At 38.9% G+C, this 24,595-nt stretch overlaps 1 protein-coding gene across 9 annotated transcripts in view; it reads left to right on the top strand.

Moving 5' to 3' along the window:
• The first annotated feature begins 1,812 nt into the window (after positions 1-1,812).
• The window catches only part of FHIP1A (FHF complex subunit HOOK interacting protein 1A), an 81,204-nt gene continuing 58,421 nt past the window's right edge, over positions 1,813-24,595 (top strand). For 2 of the 9 annotated variants that reach the window (XM_042050016.1, XM_042050026.1), the window contains exons 1-2: positions 2,156-2,463; positions 16,371-16,488. The gene's annotated coding sequence lies outside the window, so the exon portion shown is untranslated. Of the gene's footprint in view, positions 2,116-2,155; positions 2,464-16,370; positions 16,489-24,595 lie in introns of those variants that run through there. The other 7 variants (XM_042050020.1, XM_042050021.1, XM_042050023.1 and 4 more) reach the window with 5 other exon arrangements.

A 24,595-nucleotide genomic window follows, 5' to 3' on the forward strand; every position in this document is an offset into this window, starting at 1 on the left:
ATCTCCGCACCCAGGCTCAACATCAGCACTTGGAAGCTGCTCCCTGAATTTATGTAAAGAAATACCAGATGTAACATTGGAAAACAGCTCTCCAAAGAGAGACATGCATGCTCAGACATCCAGGCAATAGATTCTGGATTCAGACTGTGAGGGGGATGATGTTAGTAGCTCTGCTGAGCACCGAGCACCTCTGCCATAGCATTTGCAATAAAGAATTATATGGCCTTAATATTTCATCTTGCAGTTCCAAAACCAATAAACAACAGCATGTGAGGGAGGAATTATAGTTTCTGGAAATGGCTGTACTCCCTGCTCCTTAAAGTTTAGATTTAGTTTCAATGTGTGCCAAGATATAGTACAAGAGCCAATGATTCTTCCAGTCTTCCTAAGTGGAGGAGTGGAGGAACTTCAGTTATGTTAGATCAGTTTTATTTCTTTGTGGGTTTTTAGAACATGGTTTCATCCTGGGTTGGGAAATCTTAACTCTGGCATACCTAGGTGTGTGTTAGTTTGTGTGAGTCTAATTAGTTAGAAATCTCAGTAAATTACCCTTTAACTACATAGAGCTTTGGAAAGAATGCTTCCTGAGCTCAAACACAATGCCATTACACTTGATAGATTATACTATACATTTCTTTAAATGAGCTGTAACCCTAATAGGCCAGCATCTATTCCTATTTTGAGTCTTTAGTGAAACCATAATCAAAACCCTAACAATCTAATTAATTTATCTGAACCCTTAAAAAAAAAAAAAAAAAGGAAAGGAAACATAGTGGCATATTGAACTATGCTTAACTATTCACCACAGCAGTCTATCACAGTTACAGTGAGGTATTTAAGAATAAGAACTATATAGTATCACAGAATCACAGAAAATTTTGGGTTGGAAGAGACCTTAAAGATTATCCAGTTCTGACTCCTTGTCATGGCCATACACTAGACCAGGTTGATCAAAGCCACATCCAACCTAGCCTTGAACACTTCCAGGGATGGAACATTCAGAGCTTCTCAGAGCAGCCTGTTGCAGTGCCTTACCGCCCTCTGAATATGGCATTTTCCCTAACACCTCATCTAAAGCTCTCTTCTTTTAGTTTAAAACCATTACCACTTGTCCTGTTACTATCTGCCCATACAAAAGGTTTTGAAGGTCTTCAGAGATGGAGACTCCCTGACCTCTGTTCCAGTGCCCTACCACCCTCAACATAAAGAAGTTCTTCCTCATGTGGAGGTGGAACTTCTTGTGGTTTAGTTTATGGCCATTGCTCCTCGTCCTGTCACTGCACACCACTGAAAAGAGTCTGGCACCACCCCCTTGGCACGTGCCTTTGACACATTTATATGCATTAATGAGATTTCCCCCTAGTCTTCTGTCCTCTGGACTAAACAGGCCCAGCTTCTGCAGTCTCTCCGCATGAGAGATGCTCCCAAGTACTGGAAGGCCACAATAAGGTCTCCCCAGAGCTTTCTCTTCTCCAGGCTGAACAACCTCAGCTCTCTCAGCCTCTCTTCAGAGGAAAGGTGCTCCAGCCCACTGATCACCTTGCAGCTTGTATCATTAGGGAGCTACCTCTAATTTTCATTCGTAAGATCGGGATAGATTTAAAATGGTACTTTTGGCTTGCGGGTTTTCCATGTAGGAAGGCAGAGATGCCAGGAAGCTTTCTTAATTGCAGGCTCATCGTTTCTGAAGTCGGGGTCGATTCCCCGCACCGTCTCCCGGCGGGCGCCTGCCCGGCAGGGGCCGCCTTGGGCCAGGCCTCACCCGGCAGGTCGCCGCTCCTCCCTGCCGCTCTGACTCACAGCCCGGCCCCACTTACACAAACTCGGCGGCCGGTGCCGAGCTGGGGCCGCCCGCTGTAAGGGAGCGGGGGGAGCGTGGGGCAAGATGCCCGCCCTAAGGGGACGGAGCCTTCAGGGCGGGCGGGCGTGAGGGCGCTCCCGTCCGAGGGATTAACAGTGGCCCCGCTGTCCTGTCGCGGACGGCGATTCACCTGGGTGGCCACCGCCCTCCCTTTCCTTTCTTTCTTCCTTCCCGGAGCTGGTGGTTTCGGCAGAGAGGGAGTGGAGCCCGCCTGGCCCCTCCCCGGAGAAACTTTCCGCCGCCGCCCGCGCCAGGTAGGGGCTGATCCCCCCGGGGCGGGAGCTGTGAGGGCGCGGCGGTGGCTGGGACGGGCCCCGGACCGAGTTTCAGGGCTGTCGCGCCGCCTCTCGGCCTCATCGGCAGGCGGGGAGGGCTGTCAGGCCAGTGTCCCCCCCGGCCGAGCAGCTGCCGTCTGCCGCAGGGCTGCCGTGGGCAGTATATAGGTCAGTGGAAGTAATGCTCGCCTAATCCCCTTTATCTTTTTGGCTCGGCTTTTTTGCTGCTGCTTTGTAGGGCGACCCGTGGGCAGCTTTGGTCGCAAACTTCTGGGAGAGAGAGGACCCGGGCTTCGCGCAGGGCTGTATGAGCGGGCGAGTGCCGAGGTGAGAGCATGGGATACGCGCTTTTATTTTCCGGAAGGTTTTTTCCTCACAAGTGTGGCGCCTCACAGAGTGCCAGGTATTCCTGCGTAGGGCTGTCACTCACGTGACCCTGTGCATGAGTGCTCAGTTTGGGTTCGGACTTCTGTTTTAACAGGTTAATTAACATTGATTATTGCTTTGTCGTTGCGTCACTCACCGAATCACTGGAGGCTGTTTTGGTATTTACTTTGGATGCCAAAGGAAAGTAGAGGTCTCGGCAACTTAGGGCCTCTGGTAACTGGAGAAGGCAGCGTGCCCTGACAAAGTGATTGCTATGCTGCTTTCTCTGGTTTTTGAGGAGCTGTTAGCAAGGTCATGTAAACCATTCTGTCACTCAAGGGTGTTGGTAGCAACTCGGCATGCTTGAACTGCTCCATATGGACAAGTACATAGGTGCTGGCAGATGCCCACTGTCTGCTAGGACATTGTGCATAGGGCCAGCCTGCCAGTATAGGAGTTTGCCAGGTTGAGGCATATGTGGTCTCTTGTAACTGAGAAAGGCTAAGGCACACTTGACAGTATTTGGAGATTTCTGTTTTACTCTGATTTTTCTCTTCCCTGGCCTGTTTGATTGGTTTTCTGATTAGCATTAACATATCTCATACGATGGCGATAAGAAGAAAAAATGCGTAAAAATGATTGTGTAATTTTATATGCCACCCTATTACTTCTAATTGAACTGAATGTGACTTCAGAATCTGCCAGTGCCCTGTCTGCCTAGGTATTTTCTGTTGATCAGTGTGAAATTGATGCTGTGCAAGAGTTTATAGTTGCATTTTCCTTCAGTACAACAGTGTTTTTATTCTCTCTTACAGTAGTAAGAAGGATCTAGGGCCTCATCTTCTTAGCGGGAAAGCATTACGTTTTAATTTTGTTTTCGTTTTCAGAGACAAGAGGAAATGATAATAAAGCCTCTATTCAAAGAGATCTCTCATACACCAATAGGTAGTAGTGTTAGGTCATGCAGTACAGACCCGTGTTTCTGCCTTGTGCTGGTTTTATATCATAATTTCTAGAAGTAAACCTTTTAGAAAAAATGTTAATTGAAAGGGTTTGTAATACCTGAAGGAGTGACGTCAAATTAGGGTTTTCACATTATTTGTAGTGCTTTACTTCTGCTAGGGTGTGTGTGTACAAGAGTCCTCCTGATTTGAAACTAATTTAAGAATTAGGACCTAATGCTGTAATTTGTTTATTCCTCTCTGGCTCTGCTTTAATGAACATGGAAGGTCAAAGGGAGAAGGGAAAGACAGAAAAACTTACAATCTACAAGGTAAATTATAAATAACTGTAGAGGGTGAGATTGTACCAGTGAGATATTGATGTGTGATGGCACTTGGGAAACTTGTGGAACATCCAGATGCCTTTTCCTCTTATCTGTCTCAATCAAAACAAATGTTTGCAACTGACTTTTGCTAACAGCTGTTTTAGTCTGTTTATTGACCCATGGTGATTGACGATGTGTGCTTTGAAAAAGAAGTGAATCCTATCAGAATGATGAAAAATGTGTGGACAAAGCCCATGGAAGAAACTTAGCTTTATGTACACAGTTTCCTTTTTTTTTTTTCTTGAAACTTTAGTGTGTCTAAACGATATGGTGATGCTGGTAAAAACTGGATTGTCCTCCGTAAGGGTTTTGGCTTTGAGTTGTTTTTCTTGTTTTATTTTTTTGGGTTTTTATTCCTCTAAATGGGTTACAAACATTCATAAAATCTGAAGCCAAGAGAACCAAAATTGGTGAAACTGCTGCTAATGTGATTTTATTTGATCCTGGCATGAGACTGAGTATTAGAAATCTATAGCTGTGTTTTCTCTTCAAAAAGATGCATTGATGCTTGTCAGGCTTAAGTCTTCAGATTTACAGACTCTCAAACTCTTAAGCATGTTTCTCTGTTAAACTGTACATTGAAGGATTATTGAGATTACTTTGATATACATCAGTTTAAGACTTCTTTTTAACAAAGAATTTATTCACAAGTGCTGCTGTTCCTCCCTTGAATAACTTAATTTATTATATATAAATGCTGCTTTTTGATGCCTGAAGATGGTTTCATTGCAAAAGACCTCCAAATTTTAATTAGTCTGATGGGAATCTTGTTTAGTTCTATAATGTTTGAGTAGCATACTTGACTTTTTGAGGATGCAGTTCTCCACATCGTGATCCGATGTTACTGTGAGCAGTAGTTTCCCTCAAACATGAGAGAGATATGTTCTCTCTCTCTCTCTTTCTCTCATGGCATATTTAGTGTAGTTGGTATGTTTGTGGTGTTTGTTATATGCTGCTGAGAACAAGGCTTTTTTGACCTCTTGTTCCAGTTATCATTTTTAGTAACAATTTTATAGCTATATTTTGGTTTACAGACACTTAAACTCTCAGACTCTTCTACTCAGACATGCTGGCTTGGCATTGTTACCTTACTTGTGGTCTCTTAGCCTAATGGGATAGATGAGTTTTATACTAAATAGCTGCAACCCCAACAAAACAGTCATATGCTGTATCCCCATATGAATAATTGCTAGGAAAGAGGGCAGTCAAGGAAGGCTGTTGACAAAATAGTGCTTTTTGTGACCTACTTTCGGGTGTGTTTCAGGTAATTCAGTACACAACAGCAGATGCCTGTACTTTTGGTATGTTATGGTTGCACTTTTAATGCTCTGATAGTATTGAGTAAAGACATACAGTCTTGGGGTGCTTCCAGAAGAGGCTACAAAGGTCTGCACTGGTTAAAAGTTTGGGCATGAGTTACTTAGAAATCCTGAATTTTTTTTCAGTCCTTTTTGCAATACAGCGTAGTGGCCAAATGAAGACTTGTAAGTGGATGCTGGTATGGCTGTTCTGTAAGAATGTCTGTGTCTTTAAAAACTCAGGCAAACGGCTTACAAGAAACAGTGCCATTTCCTGATCTGATTAATTTATTTGGAAAGTAGAGCTAGGACTTCATTGTGTCATGGGTAGCAGGTCAGTTGGACCTGGATCGAGTTGGTGAGGCTGCACCTCAAGTCCTGGATCCAGTTCTGAGCCCCTCACTACAAGGACATTGTGGTTCTGGAACATGTCCAGAGAAGGACAGTGAAGCTGGTGAAAAGTTTAGAGAGTGAGTCCTGTGAGGAGTGGCTGAGGGATCTGGGGGTGTGTAGCCTGGAGAAGAGGCTCGGGGGAGACCTTACACTCTCTGCAACTGCCTGAAAGGAGCTTGTAACCAGATGGGTGTTGGTCTCTTCTCCCAGGCAACCAGCGACAGAATCAGAGGAAATGGCCTCAAGCTGTGCCAGGGGAGGTTCGGGCTGGACATAGGAAGAATATCTTCACTGAAGAGGTGGTTAAGCATTAGCAGGGGCTGCCTAGGGAAGGGGTGGAGTCACCATCCCTGGGAGTGTTCAAGAAATGACTGGATGTGGCACTTGGTGCTATGGTTTAGTTGACATGGTGGTGTTCAGTCACAGGCTGGACTTGATGATCTTGAAGGTCTTTTCCAACCTTAATGATTCCGTGAATCTAATGAATTAAAAGAACAGTTTTGAATGCACTTCTGAATGTGTACAACAATAAGTGCTTCTGGCTTAATATCACTCCACTGTAATACATGTATACACATGCCAGTACATTTTAAAGTGTCAGCTTAACTGTGGAGGTGCTGTGATGATAACAAAGCATTCACCAGCTGAAGTTAGTGTTATGAACACTGAGGAGCTTTGGGAATGCATCTTCCCTTACTTTCGGTTGTAGGCATTGATCATAAGACTTCCTATTATTACAGGTAGGTATCTCTCAGTCAAGGACTCACTGATGGTATGATAAGAATGCTTTGCATGTTAAACCATGTGGCCAAAAAATTCTTGTCAAAGGTGATCTTGAAGGACATATCCAGGTCAGGCAATTCCATGTGGGATTGAAACAGGGCAAGTAAGATAAGAGCTGATAAGAGTGGTGATATAGGCTCAAGGCATGTGAAGACATAATCTATAAATGTGTTGCCTATGATATCAAGTGGGATTACCTTTAATTAATGGGAAGATTTGGAAACATGACACAAGCATAGCTATCTGCATGCAGGAGGCCCAACATGTAGTTGGGACTTTGACTCAGATTATCTCTGAACCAAATGTAGCACCTTTTTCTAGCAGTAGGAGAATTTGCCCTGAAATTTATTCTGTTTCAAATGCTGGTGGCTTCCCATGGGTGGTGAGTTACTGGGAAATCAGTGACTTCTTTATCTTTTTTTTTTTTTCGTTTAAAAAAGGTCAAATTTTGATGCAATACTGAATTGCCTACATGTACAGTAACTTTAGACCATGACAGTTAATTCTGGTGTAATCATAATGAGCATGGTGTTACCTACTTTTTGTGTGAGAACATACATAGCATGGCTAGATTAGCTCTAAAAGTATGAGGCAAATTCTTATCATGTAGTTTTTGCCATTTAGCTTTAGAAGCACAGTCAATTGTCTTCTCCCCTTGTACCTCTACTGTAGTCTCCAAGCATATGACAGACACTTTTTTTTATTATTTAAACATTTGCGTGCCTTAGAAGATCTTGTCCGTTGTTTTTTGTTTTTAAAGACGGGAAAGCTGTGTGGTAATAAAAATGTGCTAGATTCTTTGCATAAATTACTGAAAGGCAGTTGTGCCCATTATCATTCTGTTTCTAGCTCATTTTTGGAAGTTGCCTGTATTGTATATTGGTGAAGGGTAGGATTTCTTTCTGTGAAAATTTTTATGTAGAAAGACTATTCTCGCAATAGTGGAGTTTGCCTGGGGAACTGATCAAATGATGCCCTCGAAGTTGGAAGGATTTCCTAATGCATGTGAAAAAAATAAAATCTGTAAAGTATTGACAGTCCTTATATTCCAGTAAACCTTTAGATTGTAACTTAAATTTAGCTGTTGGCTAACAGTTGAAGAGTTAAACTGCTGAAGAATAAATCCCACTTGCATTCACAAAATCTTCTGTAAAACCTCAGATACTCTTGAGCAGGAGGGAAGAGAGTATTATACTTTTGAGTTAGTTTTATTAACAATTAGCAGTTAATATAATTGTAATAACTAAATTATTTTCAGATGTTTAGGTTTTTTACACACGAGTGAGAGTGCTGTGGTTAAAAAGTTGCTGTCGTGCAGCCAAGTCCAAAAAGTAGCATGGGTTTTTATTGAATTGCGTTAACTCATTTTGCTGTGGCAGGCTCCTGCCCTAACACAGCAAACCTGAGAGGGAGAGATAGTTTGGCTTTCTGCTTCATCACTGTACTGGCATTACATGAAGAGTAGTGCTTCTGTAAGCATGTATACCTTAAACATATAGGGGAAGAAGGGAGCCTGAGAAGGGAGGTGTGCCTCTCGTAAACAAGTTGAAGATGAAACATCAGTACACTGTTAGACTGGACCCATGGCTCTTACTAAACAGAACTGTGCTGTTTCTTCCTTGCACGTTTGCGGCACTTTTACACTTCATTTGTGCCATAAATGTGTTTTAGTTCAGTGTTATAAATTCAATATTCATGTAAGGAAACCTATGGAGGTCAAAAGTTTATCTCCCCTTTTGAGGAACGCATTGATTTCCAATGCTAGACTTTGCAAGAAGTGCATGCCCCCAACCACAGCACAATATGGATTTGTTTTGCAGTGTGATCTCATCTGTTCCTCTCCGTGAATGGAATTAGAATTGTGCTGCTTTCTCTGCCTTGTGTGCCTGACCAAGGTACAGTGACAACAGGTGCTAAGCAGCCAAAAATTTTACAGAAAACCATAAAGATCTTCAGAAAAGTGTGTGTTGCTCTTGCTGCTTTTTCTTTTGGCTCCGATGATGTTCTGAAACCACCCAAGTGTTCTTGGAATGCCTTTGGTATGGATTGGGAATACCAGTCATATTGGGACTCTGAGTTTCAAGGAAGTAGTGGATTTAGCTACCCTGTTACTTTGACATGGTCTTCTTTTTTTTTTTTTTTTCTTGGCCATTTTGCCATTCAGTACACGGAAGCAGAGAACACATAAGAACACAGTCAGCAATAGGTGTAACAGGATAATTTCCTTTCTGAATTGCTGACTTGCAGTAAGATTAATTATGCTTGCCTGCTTGGAGTGGTTTCAGATAAACAGTTAAAAAGTTCTTTATCAGCTTCTTGAAACATATTCATAGGATGAGAAGCCTGTGAAGTGAGAGTATATTCTGAATGGGGGAAAAACATGGAGGGCGGAAACTGATTTGCCTTCACAATGATTCTGTTCTTAGTATTTTGGTCCCACCAGTGTGAACAACACTGAAAGATATTTCCATAAACTGGCTGCCAGATAACACAGAGGTATTTATGGCTGTCAGTGGTTGCATCTGCTTTCAGCATAGTTTGCTGGCATGATTTTTACAGGGGTGATGTTTGCCAGCAGCAGCCCAGAGCTTATGGGTTCCTGACTTGCTAGTGTTGTTAAAGTGGAGCATACAGTAGTATTGAGATGCTTTTGCAAAATTTCATTTAGCTAGATCGGGCTAGGTTTGTTTTTCTTGGATATCAGTGGAATCTTTGGACTTGGAGAACTTTTTTTTCTTCTCACAAGAATCTTTATTGTTAGAAAAAATAAAATTAAATATTCAGAGAGCAACAACTAAGGTAGTTTAGCAAAGACTGCATTTATAATGCGTGCTTATTGGAAACATATCTTTTGCTAGTAGTGTTTTTAGCAACTTAACACTATGTGTTAGTGACATAGAGTAAATCAGAAATATTAACCCAACATTAAGGATTTAGGGATAAAGGTCAAAGGAAGCGATAATGCTCTTTGTTAGATCAGCCTCTGTAGCTGAGGGAGTAGACAAAGTCTGGGCACACAGCCTTTGTTTCTCCTGACATTCAAATCAGCTTAGTTAAATCAACTGCATTATTTGACTTTTGGTGTCTGTCGAAGCTATCTGAACACTTTTCCAGGTATTAATGTTTCTTTTAGCCTTTACTTATAAGGAAAAATAAATTGTTAGCAGACTTTGGGGCTTGTATTTGCATGAACTTTTCCCATTAGCCTTCAGTGAAATTCAGCAGCATTTGAATTAATTTGTGTGCAGATACATCTTAAAAAGTTAAATGAATTAAAGGTGAATGACATGTTACCTGATTCATCCTCTTGATAATTTAAAATTCTAACATGATAGCAATACCTCCCATTTCACGTATGTTGTATTAGTTTAGGAAGTGAAAAACTATGCATGGCTTAAATTTAGTACTTTGTGTGCATTGCATCATTACCATAGCAGGTACATGGATCACGATTCAGTAGGTGAAACATTACTGTTTGATTTTAAAGTAGCAGCAAGTGAGGGGGATAAAATTTTGTTGTATTGGCAGCAAGGCATATTCTGTTACTAGTGTACATTTGTTTTGCAAACATGTAAAGTAACAACAGTTCAGATTTAAAAGAGGCATCAAGTCAACAGCAGCATTTCAGGAGCACTTGGCATTGGGCTCAGTGGAAGGAGACAGTGTGATCTCATCAGTTATAATGTCAAAGTACATTCAAATATTCTGAGATAAAAATATTGTTTATTCAGGAACAGGAATATTGGAGTCTGTGGCATTTATTAATGGCAGAAATTGAAACTATTCTTCCATAGAGGAAAATATGAAAAGTAGTGAAAGACTGGCTTGGCTACTAGTGAGCTCTTTAGCATCAAACACAAGGAGGGAAAGGAGTTCCCAGCTGGACTGCCAAGGACAGGTGTGGAAATAAAGCACACACACATATAGTTAGAATGCAACATTCAGAATGGCCAACTCAGAATAATGAGAAATCATTATAGAAATATAAATTTAGTAAAAAGAAAGAGGAAGTTTGCTCCTGTTTGATGAGTGGAACTGTGGACACATAATAAAAAGCAGGCTGAGGTCTTTTTTTGTTTGTTCACCTCAGCTCTAATGAAATATACTGGGACTTGGAGGTGAACATGATGTCCAAGGCAAGTGTTAAAACCTTAAGCTGGTGTGTGGAAAGAGTGAGTTTTAGAGCAGTTAGGTAAGTTTAAGTTTGAAGTGTTTAAAGAAACACTGTTGAAAGGATAAGGGCTGGCTGATGTAATCCTTGAGCTGCTGCAGTTACTTAACTCATGGAGGGTATGTGTAACACTGTGTCACTGAGAAGAGCGATTGTAGTGTCTGTACAGGTGTCGGGGCAAGGGGCAAGTGGAAATGAGCAACTGTAGACCCAGTTGTTTATCTTTATTTGTTCTTGTATTTTTCTTGGGAATTAAACCCTCCCAAAGCAGTAGAAGATTACAAAGAAATAAGCAGTAGCCCATATGATTTTGTTTTTAAGATTAAGCCATTAGACTAATAGAATTTATTTTTCCAAAATGCTAACAGAAGAGGAGCTGTAGGTCTCTCTGGTAGAAACTCTATGATAGAAACTGTCAAAACTTCATTCTTCTTAAAGAATGTCTGGATGAATTGACTGTGGGCAAATGCTAAACTGCTTGAAAAACATTGTTTTCCCTAGAAATGGACTCATGAGATAGTGTGCTTGTTTAGGGGTGAGAGGCTTTTTTTAGATATATATATATATATGTATATGAAGGATTTATGTATTTGAGTGGACAACAAGAATAACAGGAGCCAGTATTGCTATAGAATTGTAAAATTAGAGAATATCATACCAAGATACTGTCACAAAATGATTGAATTCTGCTCTTAGAAAAGGTTTAGGTTATTTAGAATAGAGCTGGTTCTTAGGTTGGGACTGAAGTTTGTATTGCAAAACCCTGTAACACAGTTTCTTACTTCAAACACATCAAGGCTGCTTTAAAGTAATTTCTGCCTTCTGGTTGCTGGGAGCAATCGGAGAAGGCCACAAGGACCAAATGCTTCTCCCTGAGGCGTGCTTCAGTTAACCTTAAGGACCTTTCCAGTTCTTGTTGTGGGATCCTGTGTCTGCATCACATATGTGTAAATAGAATTATGTTCTGCAAGTTAAATGAAGTAATCTTCCCAGCCAATATTGTTGCAGTGTTGTATTTTGAAGCTGGAATTAATTAAAAAGTAATTAAAACAGAAAAAAAGAAAAAAAAAGGTAATTTGAGGTGATTTTTTTTATCCTTTGAGTGCACAATGGAGATAGTTACTGTGGTGCAGCATGATGTGTAAAATCCAGGGAGAGCACAGTACTGAGAATTCATTTTCTTGGTACCTCTACGCTTATATTTCAACTGACAAGGAGGATCCAGAAGATATTGACACGTTATGCTTCTTTCTCTGTTGTGGCTTTTTTTTTTTTTTTTTTTTTTTTCACTTTCCATCTGCATGGAGTAGATGGGGGAGACTTGTAGCTTCCCAGTGCTGTGGCTGTTGAAAAGTACTCCCTGTTAGAGATAACAACATGAAAAAATGACTGTGAGCATGCCTATAGCCACACTGGCTCTGCAGGAGCAAATCCTAGAACAGGGAGTGCAAGGAATTGGGGTGTGAAGATCCTGGATTAGCTTTGAAAACAATTCCGTCATATTTGTATGGCGTTGCATCCAAGGCATTGGGGTTTTACTGCTTCCAGACCTGTGCTAGCCTCCTCTCTGCCGTGCAGACTTAAACAGCTTGTGCTAGTGAAAATTTGGAAAACTCTTTCATGTAATCTGCTGTATGTTGTAAACAACCCTCTGTTGTGCTGCCCTTGTAGCCTGTGTTTATTTGAGTACGCTAATTCTTTTTCTTTAATTAATTGTCCAGTAACAGCCCAGAACAGGAGGGGCTCTTCACTGCGTGAGATTTCTTGTCCAAATGATAGGAATAAAAACAGTGACATTAAACAAAGGTTTTAATTTCAGTTGCATGTTACTGGGCAAAACTGTGTGTAGGCGAAGGAAAATAAAGATTTGCAGAAGTCCTGTGGTGTCAGGTGATCTTTAAATCAAAAGCAAATAGGCACATCTTTATGTGAAATTAGCAGTTTAGAAGATTTCTGCTTTATTATTCACCGAGGGAAATTTTCCAGGAGGTATCACCTCTATGATGTGTTTGTTATCTTAATTCATGCATGTATGAAACCAGAACGTACTTCTCTCAATATTTTAAAGTCCATCTGCTGTTTTGAATGGCATCTATTGCTACTGGGAGTGTTTGTATTGATTCATATATCTGTGGACTATGGTTTCTAGGATTATTTTCTTGGGCTTTCACGTGAAGGGGAAAGATAAGGAAAGCAATTTGAATTTCCCAAACCACAAAGCTATGCATCTTTCATAGTATCTAGCCTGGGTAGTGGTGTAGGTTAAGATGCATGGGATGTGATACAGTCTCTAAGGACAACTTTCATCTCAAATAAAATGCAGTATAACCCTGAGCTCAAAATTAATTGTGTTAAAAAAAAAAAAAAGAGGGGAGAGAGAGAGAGAGAGAGAATGTACAAATCATTGAAAAGGGTTTTGCTGTTCTGAGAATGTCCTGGTAGCCTGCCTGTTAAAAGAAAGTTTGACAGTCTTCTCTGTGGTGGCCTGAAGAAACATTGAAAACTGCTGTGTGTTATGATTTGATGATCTCAAGATACAAAGTAGAGCATCTTAATTCATGAAGGGTACTGATAAGAATTGATTATGTTCTAAAGCTTTTTGACATACATGCCTTGCCACACCCATTTTAGGACAGAATTTCAGGCTATCCAAGCAATGTGAGCTGAGATATATATTTTTTCTTATATTCCTATAATTATCAATCATACGATTCATACGAATAGTGTGATCCAAAAAATACTATATAAAATTCATAATCACATGAGACAGAGAATATTAGATAAAATATAATGTTTTCATATCTGGTTCAAAGTTTTTGAGCAGTTTTTCTACCATTTCAAATTTTCCTTACCTGTCTCAATTTTCAGAAATGAGAAGGCAGAACCTTTTTTTATTTTCTCTCTCTCCCTCTGTTCCCCTCCTTACCATCCAGGATACAGATTGCAGATGTGTATTATTTTTTACATGGTGCCTATGTTGCTTGCTTTTAAAAAGCTGTGTATTTGATGCAAAAGCAGAATATTTGCCCTTCCGAGAATCTTACATAAGGCAAGACTGTGCTTGGCAGTAATGGTTTGTCAGTGCCTAGAAAGAGATTCCAGTGTCAATGCTCTCTGGAGATAAGGATGTATTATTTCCTATCTGGCAATACTGAACTGGTGATACTGTGTGATTAATATGACTCTCCTGGGCCACAACTACAGGAAGCTCTCTGTTCAATTATCACTATGCTTCTTTAATTTAATTACAGCTTTAAAAATAATATTTAAAAAGATGATTCAAAATTGGAACTTGCTAAATTATTCAAATTTTTGTTCTTTCCTATAATAGTCTGAATCTTCTTTTGCACTCTAACCTAAGGGGTGTCTGTGTGGGTTTTAGGGGTTTTTTCCAAATTATTTGGGAAACTAAACACACTTAGGTTCTGGAAATTTTCTGTAGCTTGGTGCTAAGGTTTCAGATTCAGAATTTTTTACATATTTTTGATCAGGGAATTGTTCCATGTTCTGAATGCCTTCTCTCTAAAACCTGCACATTAACTGCATATCATAGAGAAATCTTTTGTAGACTGCAAAAGAACTTTGTAGCCTACAAAAGAACAGACCTTTGTGATTTTCTTTACTGCCTCAGTAGTAGTGACAAAGATTCAGTGAGTCAGTCTTGCAGGACTTTGAAGCTGAAACACTGAATAAGTTTGGATAATATGGCACCACTGTGTAATTTTTTATTAAGCATTTATTTGAAAACATGCACTAGCCGTGTCAGAAATGGGATTGTTCCTCATGTGACTGTTCTTCATTGGCTCTGGTTTCAGTCTCTTATATCAGTTTTCAATTTCAGGCTTGTGGTTCTAGATAAAAGATTATTTTTAGATGGAAGCAGGCTGGAATTTTTAAACCAAATGTGCTGAGAGGTTTTTCCCTCCCCTCATGCCCCCTTAATTCTGTTCACTTGAAGCCCCTCCATAGATGCTTATTGCATAGTCCTTTCCCACATCTGCTGAAAAGAATGATTTCTAGAGAGGCTGTGGGTTACATTTAGTGCTGGACTTTAGTTTTGACTCTGGGTAGGGGCAATTTCTCTTCTAAATTTTTTTTTCCCTGTCCCTCTTTTCTGTTCCCTCTGATGGATTATTTCATGTGTAGTAAAAGGAAATAAAAATACCAGGCAACTTGCAAACCTCAAAGAGGAGTACATCATTTAGACTATACCTGTTTTGTTATGCGTATGACAGTAGTTTTTAAGCTGTGCTGCAAATTAAAGAGGATAATCCAAGGGAGAAAATAATTGTTTAAGCTAAAGGACAGTCTGGTCAAGAACATAATTATAGGCTCCACTTGAAAATTTACCCAGATAAATGATACAGCAAAACAAAAATAGAGAGACTGTGTTTAACAAATGAAACTTGTTATTTTTATGACCAGATGTGATGGATGTATGAAACAGACAGGAGAGAAGTTAGTATTAATTACAAATTATGAAGAAATCTCCTTCCTTTAGGGCCCTCACTTGCAATTATTTTGAGTAATAAGAAAATATATTAAAAATAGCATGGTTTAGTGAGGTAGAATTCTGTGAACAGTATTTTACTACAAGAAACATTTTAGAGATGATCTGGAGGATAGCTTGACCCTGTTATCCTTTCACTTGGAAATTGGCTAATTTTTAGGACAACCTCTTTGTTTTAATAGAGGGGGAAATTACGCTAAAAGTCTCCTATGAAATTTCTAGTTGCATCTGTGGAGGAACCTGATACAATGGTTCCTAAAATTCAGGAGCATGAAATGACAAGGGACCTGTGGGGTCATCTAGTCTAGCATGTACCAAAACCATGTTATATTTGCAATATAAAAACAGTGTCTTCCCATAAGCCCTTAATTTTTGGCTGTTTTGATCATGCTCCCCTGATGGGAAAGCTGTTTAAGAACCTGTTATAAACTATGAGTTCTTGGTCAAAAACTATGTTTATATAAAAAATTACTTTTTCCCTTGCTGTATATACTTTTTTAACTTTTGCAGGATTCCTTTCAGCATAATGAAAACTTTCAGAGTTTTACCTCCCTGCTTATAAGACACAAAAAAATAACAGCCTCTTTATTTTGAATTAATTTGTGTAGTCTGGAGGAATTTCTGTCAGACAGGTTAGCAGGATGTCTGTGAAATCAATTTTGAATGCTAAGCACTGTGTAAATGAATAGACACCCTTTTCATTCTTGCATTTTTTTGTATGTGTGCAGCCTTGTTACATGTCAAATATAAATTTAATATAAACTACTTCAGTGTTGACAGAAAGGTGTGGGTTTCTCCTTCTCCCTTGCATGTGTTTAACTTGTTTAACAAGATGCTGTTATGATGCATTTCTTGTCTGAAGAGTGAGTTTTGTAATCAGCTTTTTTGGCAGCATAGCCTGCTTTAATATTCGGTGTAATACCACTTTTTTCTGCTTCTGTGTTTTGTTTTTCCTCAGAGGTTACTTTTTAGCCAGAACAGTTTCTTAATTGCTTCAGACTTATTCAGTGTGTTATGCATGAGTGTTTTTGGGTTGCAGCGTGGATGCAAGTGTTTTTGAGTTGCAGCAGTGAACAGAAGGCAGCAGTGAAGGCAAATATGGATTGTTTCTGCAGTGGTGTGGGCTCTTAGCTGATGATGCCCTTTGATGTTTTCAAGGGCTTCTCAGTAAGGTATTGGTGAAAGGCCTGGAGGCTCTGAGCTTGTCTGTGTGGACGTGTCTCGTGCTGTGAAATATGCTGTGTTACTGCTTCTCCTGAGTATTTGAGATTTTATCAGCTTGTTCTCTTTAAGATGGAGGTTTTTCCTTCTCGGTTCTTAAACTGCCAGATTTCTGTTAATAGAGAATGATAATTTTCTACTTTCTCTGCCTTTCCTTGTCTGTAGTGGAAAGCTGAATGCTGCTGAAAGCTGAAGAAACTTTTAAGTCTAGATTTTTGACCAAATGGAAGAGCTGCCAGAGCCGATTTTTCCTTGCTGACCTGTTGACATGCTTTAATTGCAGGTAAGATAAGAGTGTGTGTGTGTAATAGGTAGTTCAGAACAGAAGTCTCTTTGCTGAGCCATGAGCTTTCTATTTGGAGTGCTGGGTGTCACAATCAGTTTTTGTGGTACAAACACCCATCCTATGAAGAGTAAGCTTGAGACTTCGGTCTTATTTCAGTTGCCTGATGGAGTCTCCAGTAGCGCTCAGCTGCCTTTAGACACCGTGGGCTCTGGAGCATCCTTGTCAGTGTTTCGTGTTTCAATTCTGTTTGTGTTCACACCTGTACAGTGTAACTATTGTGTAATACTCCTGTGGCAACCACAGTAATTGCTTACATGTGACATGAATATACAGCAGTTATCAAAGGTGCTTTAGCTGTCTTTCAGTGCCCCATAACTTCTGGAGAACAAAAAATGTATTGTGACCTATATACCCTGTAAATCAGAGGCAGGCTACCAGTAGCACATTGATGAGAATCCGACAGCCTGTACAGCAGGATTTTCTCAAGTTGGCAAGACTCCTCTTCTTTTTTGTTTGTTGCAGAATATCTCCAAATTGTTTGGCTTATGGGATATGAAATAATTGAAATGCTTGTCATCTGAAGAATGTATGTTTTCTTTCTTTTCTCCTGACTCTTTAAGAGGTACAATGTAGGATAGAAAAAGAGTTGAAGTAGGAAACACTTGTATTCTCTATCTGATATTAAGACTTGAGCACAGAAACTTTAGAAAACCTTTTACAACGAAAGCTGAATAAGGGCTAGAAGTCCTAGGCTTTGGCTTGTCATTGGATCATCTTCCTTCATCTTACTCTGCATTGAAACTAGTTAGCTGACAGATGAAAATGCAGATAAGTCTTTTCCCCAGCCTGATCTACAAGCATGAATATAATTTGGTTCTTGATGCAACGTCGTACATGTGCTTTGTTTTATTAGATGTTTTACAACGTGAAAAGGGATGAACACTTATGAGTCACCTCCCCAAGAGATGCTTATTCTCAGTTTGCAAAAGGGGCTGATGAAAGAGCATGAAAGGGGGGTGTGGTTTTCATAGCCTGAATGTTTCATAGAAGAGTTGGCATCATTTGGGGAGGAGATGTGGGTGTTAATTGCAGGACTGTCATAAGGAAGTTGTGTACAGAAGAGAAGCCCAAGCTAGCTAGGGAGGGAGCCTGATGTGTGGGTGTGAAATGAGACTGGGATTAGTACAGACAGGCTTGAAATCAACAGGAAACCTGACAGTGTGTTTGGTTTCCCAAGTTGTGTTTGTTGTATCACGTAGAGCATTTATACCAATCAAACAACATTAGAAAGGGGAAGAAATATGAAATGATACTTCATAATAACCACTAGTTCCTGGTTTTTATATACCCAGGTGTTCTTTCAAATTGATTAGAAAGAATACAAATAGCTGGTAGATTATAATTAAATATTAACTGTCTGGTAAACTCTTGTGCTTTGTTGTTTTTGAACCACCAAACTCTTGCTTTATGAAAATGAACACTATCTTTCAGCAGTTTGTTGCAGTTCTTGATGCTGATGGGAGACTGTTTTGTGAAGTGGGAAGCAAGGATATTATTCTTCTCATAATAACCTGCACTGCTCTGTAAAGATTAGGGAGGCGCCTGGTTTCTCTGTAATAGTTTGTACAAGTTCCCAAAGTATCATATCAAAGTATCTTTAGGAAAATGAGGGGCTATACATAGGCTGATGCTTGACAACTTAAGTATTCAGTATATTATTGATTCCACTATCAGAATGAATCCATTGGCAACTCTGACAGTGTTGCAATCCTGTTTTATTAAATGCAGATCATTCAAATGTTTCTGAATATCAAGCCTTGTCTAAAAGCTCAGCTAGCAGGGTGTTTGTCTGGAAGAACTACATATTCCCAAGACTAATGGCACGTTATCCAAAATTTATTGAGTATAAGCTATTACATGTACTGACCCTACAGCTAATCCATGATTCTGTGGCTGTATGGAAGCAGCTTTGGTTGCCAAAGTGACTATTTGTCACTCAGTTGCTGTAGGTAAGAGTTCTTCAGATGGTTTGTAGAAATAGAATTTAATATCTTGCACAATGAAGAGAATTCTATTTCTTTCTCCAAAGAGAAAACAAAAGAACAATTGTTAATTTAAACTAGAGTCTGGTCTTACTCTTTATTTCTAGCAGTGTAAAGCTTTCACTTGGCTGTTTCTTCTTTCCCTGACTTAAAATCTAGTTATGCTAATGGAAAGGCAGTACAGTCACCAATGGTAGGACATGACATGAACCAACACAATGATGTGAAGTCTTTCTTTAGTTCTCGTTTCTTCCTAATCCGTGTTTGTGTAACTCCTCAATTTTACTAGTGTGTTTGAATTCCTATTGGTTTAGCTAACAGCAGTAATGAAAAAAACCCCCTAATTCCTTAACATAAAAGCTTTAGTATCTAGTCTAAGATTGTTAAGTCTCTGTGATTATCAACTCTAGTCCCAACTGTTCTTAAATCCGGAGTGGTTTTTGTTGGAAAATATTAATGCATTGGGAGCAAATATGTTCCCATAAATTTTAGTTTTCAATTAAACTTTTCTGCATAAGACTTTAATATATTCAGGTTGGAATGTTAGAATGACCAAAGACACAAAGTGAAAAAACTCCATTAGTTTATGTGCAGTATCTTAGGATCGTGTTTCCTTTCAGCTGTATTCTTTTTGAGTTGTGGTGTTGGGGTTTTTTTGTTTATTTGTGGTTTTTTTGTTGTTGTTTTTTTTTCCTGGTGTCAGTTTGTAGAGTTTTGAGTTTGTTCTCATTAAAAAAATTACAAAAATTATGAAGACTCAGACTTGTGAGGAGAAAAATGTCTTTTTCATTCAGCAGTGAGTTTGATATTAGGAGCAAGCCAGTAAAAGCTTGATTACTGACAGTTATCTGAAATGAATATTATAGAGCATGATCCCGTTTTACTGATGTAAGTAATTTTTAAACTGCCTTGAGTTTCACAAAATGTTAATAGAAAATAGCTATTACATTATTTTACTCTTTCATAGGATTCCTTGGGCCAGTTACAGGCTACTTTGCATGGCCTTCTTGAGGAACCAGTGATGTTCTATAAATAATTCAAATGGTTCTGATTTCTAATCTTTCATCACTATACACTAGCATACAAATTTGCTCTCCCTGTGATGCTGAGGGAGAGGTCTGTAAAGGACACATCCACCTGTCAGTTCACAGAATATAAAGATGTATACGTGGCTTTCATAATGCATAAGACATTTTTTCTTTCTCAGCTCAAGATAAACAAGGAAAAAACTCATGTATGTATCACACAATGTGAGCTATTCATTGTTAAGTTTCAGGGTAAGTCATAAAGAATGTTTTGTCCAACCATCTTGATTTACTTGTCATTGCTTGTGTCTTGAGTTTAATTAGGTAAGTTCATATTTTGCCGTGAAGAACTAAGCACAGTGCAGGGAAGTTAGCAGTGTGTAATGGTGGATAGAGGCCACTGGCATGAGGAGATAGAAAAGTACAACTGGTTTTCTGATCATAGTGACAACAGTTTTTCTTAACTTTGGTCTTGTGGAAATAAACATGGTAAGTAGGTATTGTTTCAAAATTGGCTACACCTTAGTACTAAATCAGTGTAAATTGTCCTTGGTAGCAGCCCTATAAAACCTAAGGGAATTTGTAACCATTCTGAATAAAGGATATTTGGTTAATGTGATGTTAGAAATTCAGAGATTTTATGATAGACATAAAGAAACCACAAAAAGAAAACCAGGAAAAAACTGATTATGTTTTTCATAATAAAACTGATTATTATCAACATAGCAGTTTTATGTTTTATTTGGAGGAAAAGCCCACCATTGTGGTTACAGCTATCTTAGAAGGAAAAAGATTCATACCAAATAAGATTGTAGAACAAAATCTCGAAGGATCAAATTTTCAATTGACACGTTTTCCTGTGCATCATTGTTCTTTAGATCCTGATATTTTTTAAAACAAAGAGGGTTTTCAGGTAAAGCTAGTGTCAGTTAGTTAAATGGTTTTAGAGTGTGCATTATTATTTCAAAATATAAACTTAGAAGAAATGAAAGAGAAGAAGAGTAAGATACGCTGTTAATATATAGGCCTGCAAGAACAGATTGAATTGGAAGGCTAAATGTTCATTAGATTTTGATTTTGGTTTTGCAGCGCTAGAATCCGTTGGGTTGAATAGAAACATATCATAGAAACCTCTCTGTAGCTGTTGTCAGACAAGCTTCTTGTTCATCAGACAAGCTTCTTGTTCATCAGACAAGCTTCTTGTTCATCAGACAAGCAATGGAGATGTTTGATGTGTTTGTTGTATATGGAGCAGTGGGGATCACTGAGGGTTTTGAAGTTGAGCTGTCCTCACAGTAGGAGTTGATGGGAGAGAAGGGGGCAGGAGAATATATGCGTAGTCCCAGCATATGGTAGTGTCCTTGGCCACCTGCAGTCCATGGTCTTATTTAGTAGTCTTTCAATTCTATAAATTCAGTGGGTTTTGTCTTTTTATTTCAAAATTGTTTTAAAAATCATCAGTGCTTTTGGTAACTCTTATGGCCTGTAACAATGAGTTCTGTAATTTGTCACAAATTGTCACTTGAGCAGGAACAGAGATGGGAAGAAGAGCTATCCAGAGGAGGGAGAATGCAAGATCCAAGTTCCGGGTGTCTAAATTGTGTATCACATACTAATTTTAATTTTTTTAAGGACTCTGTGTATTGTATGTTTCAGAGCTATGAAGGTATATTGTCATTCAATTTTCTGATTAATCGGAATTTTTTAAAACTCTGGTTTGCTACAAATAGAACTGGATTAATGAAAAATTAATTGCATCTACTGCAAGTGTACTGTTGGGCTTTTTAAAGCATTGTTTGTGGCCTTTGTTTCATATAAAGTTCAGTGTTCTGAAATGCACATTGAATATTTCTATTGTAAGTCTTTTAAAACAAGGATTTGTACACTGTAAGTATAACATTATTGAAAAGGAATTTTGGATAAACCTTTTTGCTACCCAGATTAGATTAATGAGATTTTCTGGCAGTGCTTGAGGTTTAAAGTGAAGAAATGGGCTGGGAGTAAAGTAATTTATTCCATTGCCACACACATGCTCAAGTTTGCAAAATGCAAGATAAGCAGAATACTTGTTTCATCTACTTTGTGGCTCTATTAACGGAAATAAACTGTAGCTTATCTTAACCAACAAAAGGTGGAAGTGATTATTTAAATATAATGCATGCCTGATATAATGCATATAATGCATTGCTTACTGAAACTAGCATGTAGTTTGCAATATGATTTATTGTAGTATTCTTTTTATGTCCATTCAGTTTGAAAACTTCCCCTTTCTTCCAGTAAAGTGCTGCAGTGCATTTTTATACACAAGCTGTTCTGTTGTAGGCTGTTTCCACATATTGCAAAGGTGTGTAGCTAACTGCTAGTCTCATTTGAAGATTTTTTTTTTTGAAGCTTGCACAGAAACTGCTTTATGAAACACATGGGATTTTTGCCTTTCTCCTAGTAGGAACGTAATATGCAAGAGGAAGGGAAAATATCTCGCTGTATTCTAGATGTGGCACAGAGTCAGTGTGTGACAATATGTGAATGTCTTTGCTTGAATCTTTTGCTAAAGGGACTAACCTACTACAGAAGGAGGCTAACCTGAAATGATATTGAAACTTTGACCGAGAGTCGGTATTCTTCTAGATAAAATTCCTGTAACTCCTTGACTTGATTGGCACTACTCTAGGATTTACTTTACCAACATCAATATTTTGTTCCAATGAAGAGCTGTTGGTGTTAGTCAGTTTAATCACTGTATCAATTGAAATCTGAGAGCTTTCTGAAGAAGTTTGGGATCCTTCAGATATAAAAAGGCGTACTAGAAACTAACTTGGTGTAAGTACCACTTAATATTGATTTTGTTCAACAGCATTTTTTTCACTTTATAGTTGTTGTTCACTTAATAGCTGCCCAGTTATACTGGGAAGACATGTAACATCATTAAAAAAAAAACCCTACCCCGCAACTCTATCTCAGGATGTTGCTATTTAATCAGTTTTGCTGATTTTTTTTGCATCCTAATGGGCTTTGCTTGAGTTGAGAGTTTGTTCTCTCTGTGTTGAAATTACATTGATGATCTCTAAAATGTTGTGGATTATCAAGTGACCTATGCAAAATATGCTTTCTACACTCTGGCAGCTGAGTATTACTGTTGTAGGATGTGCTGGAGAGAGGAACCTTCATTTCAGCCTCGTGATATAATTGCTCAGGTACACCCTTGAGCAACCAGTTGCAACGGAAAAAATGAATCTTTTGAAGAGGCTTTGGTAATGAAGTTTTTACAGTGAATTCAGTAACCTTAACATTTAAGTTGCAGTACAGTCATTAAAGATCTAATTACTTATCTTCTAATTTCAAAAACAGACTCGTAAAACACTCTGACTATAATGTCATTCTGTGGGTGATTCTAGTGAGTAAGTAGGCTATAATATGATACTGGGCAAAAAGTGTGTGGACTAATAGTTCACTGCTTTGGAAATGTCATAGTATCGTCAGTGAATGCAAGAGAACATTAAAAAGCTGGAGCCTCATCAATTTATGAAGGATTATAAATTATGATAACAGATGAGGGGGACTTGATAACCAAGGAAATCTTTCAGTTCCAAGTCCTAATGAAGGTCATGACACAGGGAAAATCTTTCAAAAGCCAAAGTAATTGAAGTATTTATCTTCTGAAAACAACTTAGAAACTTCAGCATAACTTTTTGCAATTTATGGATGGCAAGACAGAAACTTTATTTTGCTGGGATTAAGGAAGTAATGGTAGGCATCATCCCAGGAGCAAGTCAGAAAAGTATTATGCCTTAGAGGGACAACTTACTTTCCTGTTCCTCTCCTTATTTTAAGACTGCAATATTATCGGTCTGTTTTCCTTTTCAAAACTGTGTCACCTCTACACCAAAGTGCATTTTAAGGTGGGAACTAGTCTATTTACTGGTGCTGTAGTAGATGCATTTTGGAATTGATTCCCTCCGTGCCAAGAATCTTTGAGGGTGGGATAGAATAGATGAGAAGTTGCTGTCTCCATGGTTATTTTTCTTTTTGGCCAGGTAGGGAGAGGCACAGTCCTACTTTTAGCTGTGTGAGATGCAAGATGATCTTCTGGCCTCCAAGGGTCGTGCTTAGCTTGGAATTGGCTAAATGCAGAATTGAAGGTTTAATTTTGGAGAAATAAAACAGTAGAGCAATCTTTGAGAAACCAGATGACTTTCAATTCCGGAGGAAAGGATGCGAAAAGTTTACTCTAGAAAAATAATGATTTTTTTATTAATTTATTTGCAAAAAGAGATTAATCTCTGGAAATGTTTTCCCTAGTGGTCATATTCAGTATACCTAATGAATTTTTGTCCAGTTCTGCAAGTGTTTCATATAGTATTTCTTTACATCTCTTTTATCAGTTTGTGTCCCTTACCAGAGGTACAGTGGCTGCTAGGGCAGAGAATATTGTTCTTACATTAGTCAGTTCAGAATTAGGTGAGACCTGGAATCTGGTGTTTCTGGTGATATTTTGAACATGTTTGCTGCTGGTAAGTTTGAATTATTCTAAGATTATTGCTGAAGAACTAACACAGCATTAATTACTGTCTCTAAATCTTCAGAATCTGGCTTGTTGACTCTAAATATGCAGTTATGGTAATAAAAATCAGGGAATAATTCTAGGAGCAGCGGAGCTGATGGAGTCTCTGTCCAGGGTGGACGCTGCACAGCCTTCCCAGGCTCTGTTCCCAGTTTGCAGTGACATGGTCTTACTCCCTTCTGTTTTTCTCTTCCTGGAGCTGCTGCTGAACTGACTTGCTTGTGAACTGAGCAGTAAGTACTGTGTAAGTGTGCCAGGGATGTGGGACATGGGATAGGACCTCGTTCCTGTGGGAGCCGTGAACTGTTCTGCTCCTTCACTGCATCTTTTGGAGCAATGCTTTTAGTAAAAAACCTATCAGGGATTCTCTAGGTAACTGTTTTGTCCTAGAAGGATACAACTGAAACGAAGATGAATTGCTAATCTTTGGGTATTAAAATTCATAGCCTAGAAAGCTTTGTTGCATCTTAAACTTT

Source organism: Corvus kubaryi, unplaced genomic scaffold (genome assembly GCF_017639235.1).
Source record: "Corvus kubaryi isolate FWS band 111438036 unplaced genomic scaffold, C.kubaryi_AGA036_p1.0 71, whole genome shotgun sequence".
NCBI classification, from domain to species: Eukaryota; Metazoa; Chordata; class Aves; order Passeriformes; family Corvidae; genus Corvus; species Corvus kubaryi.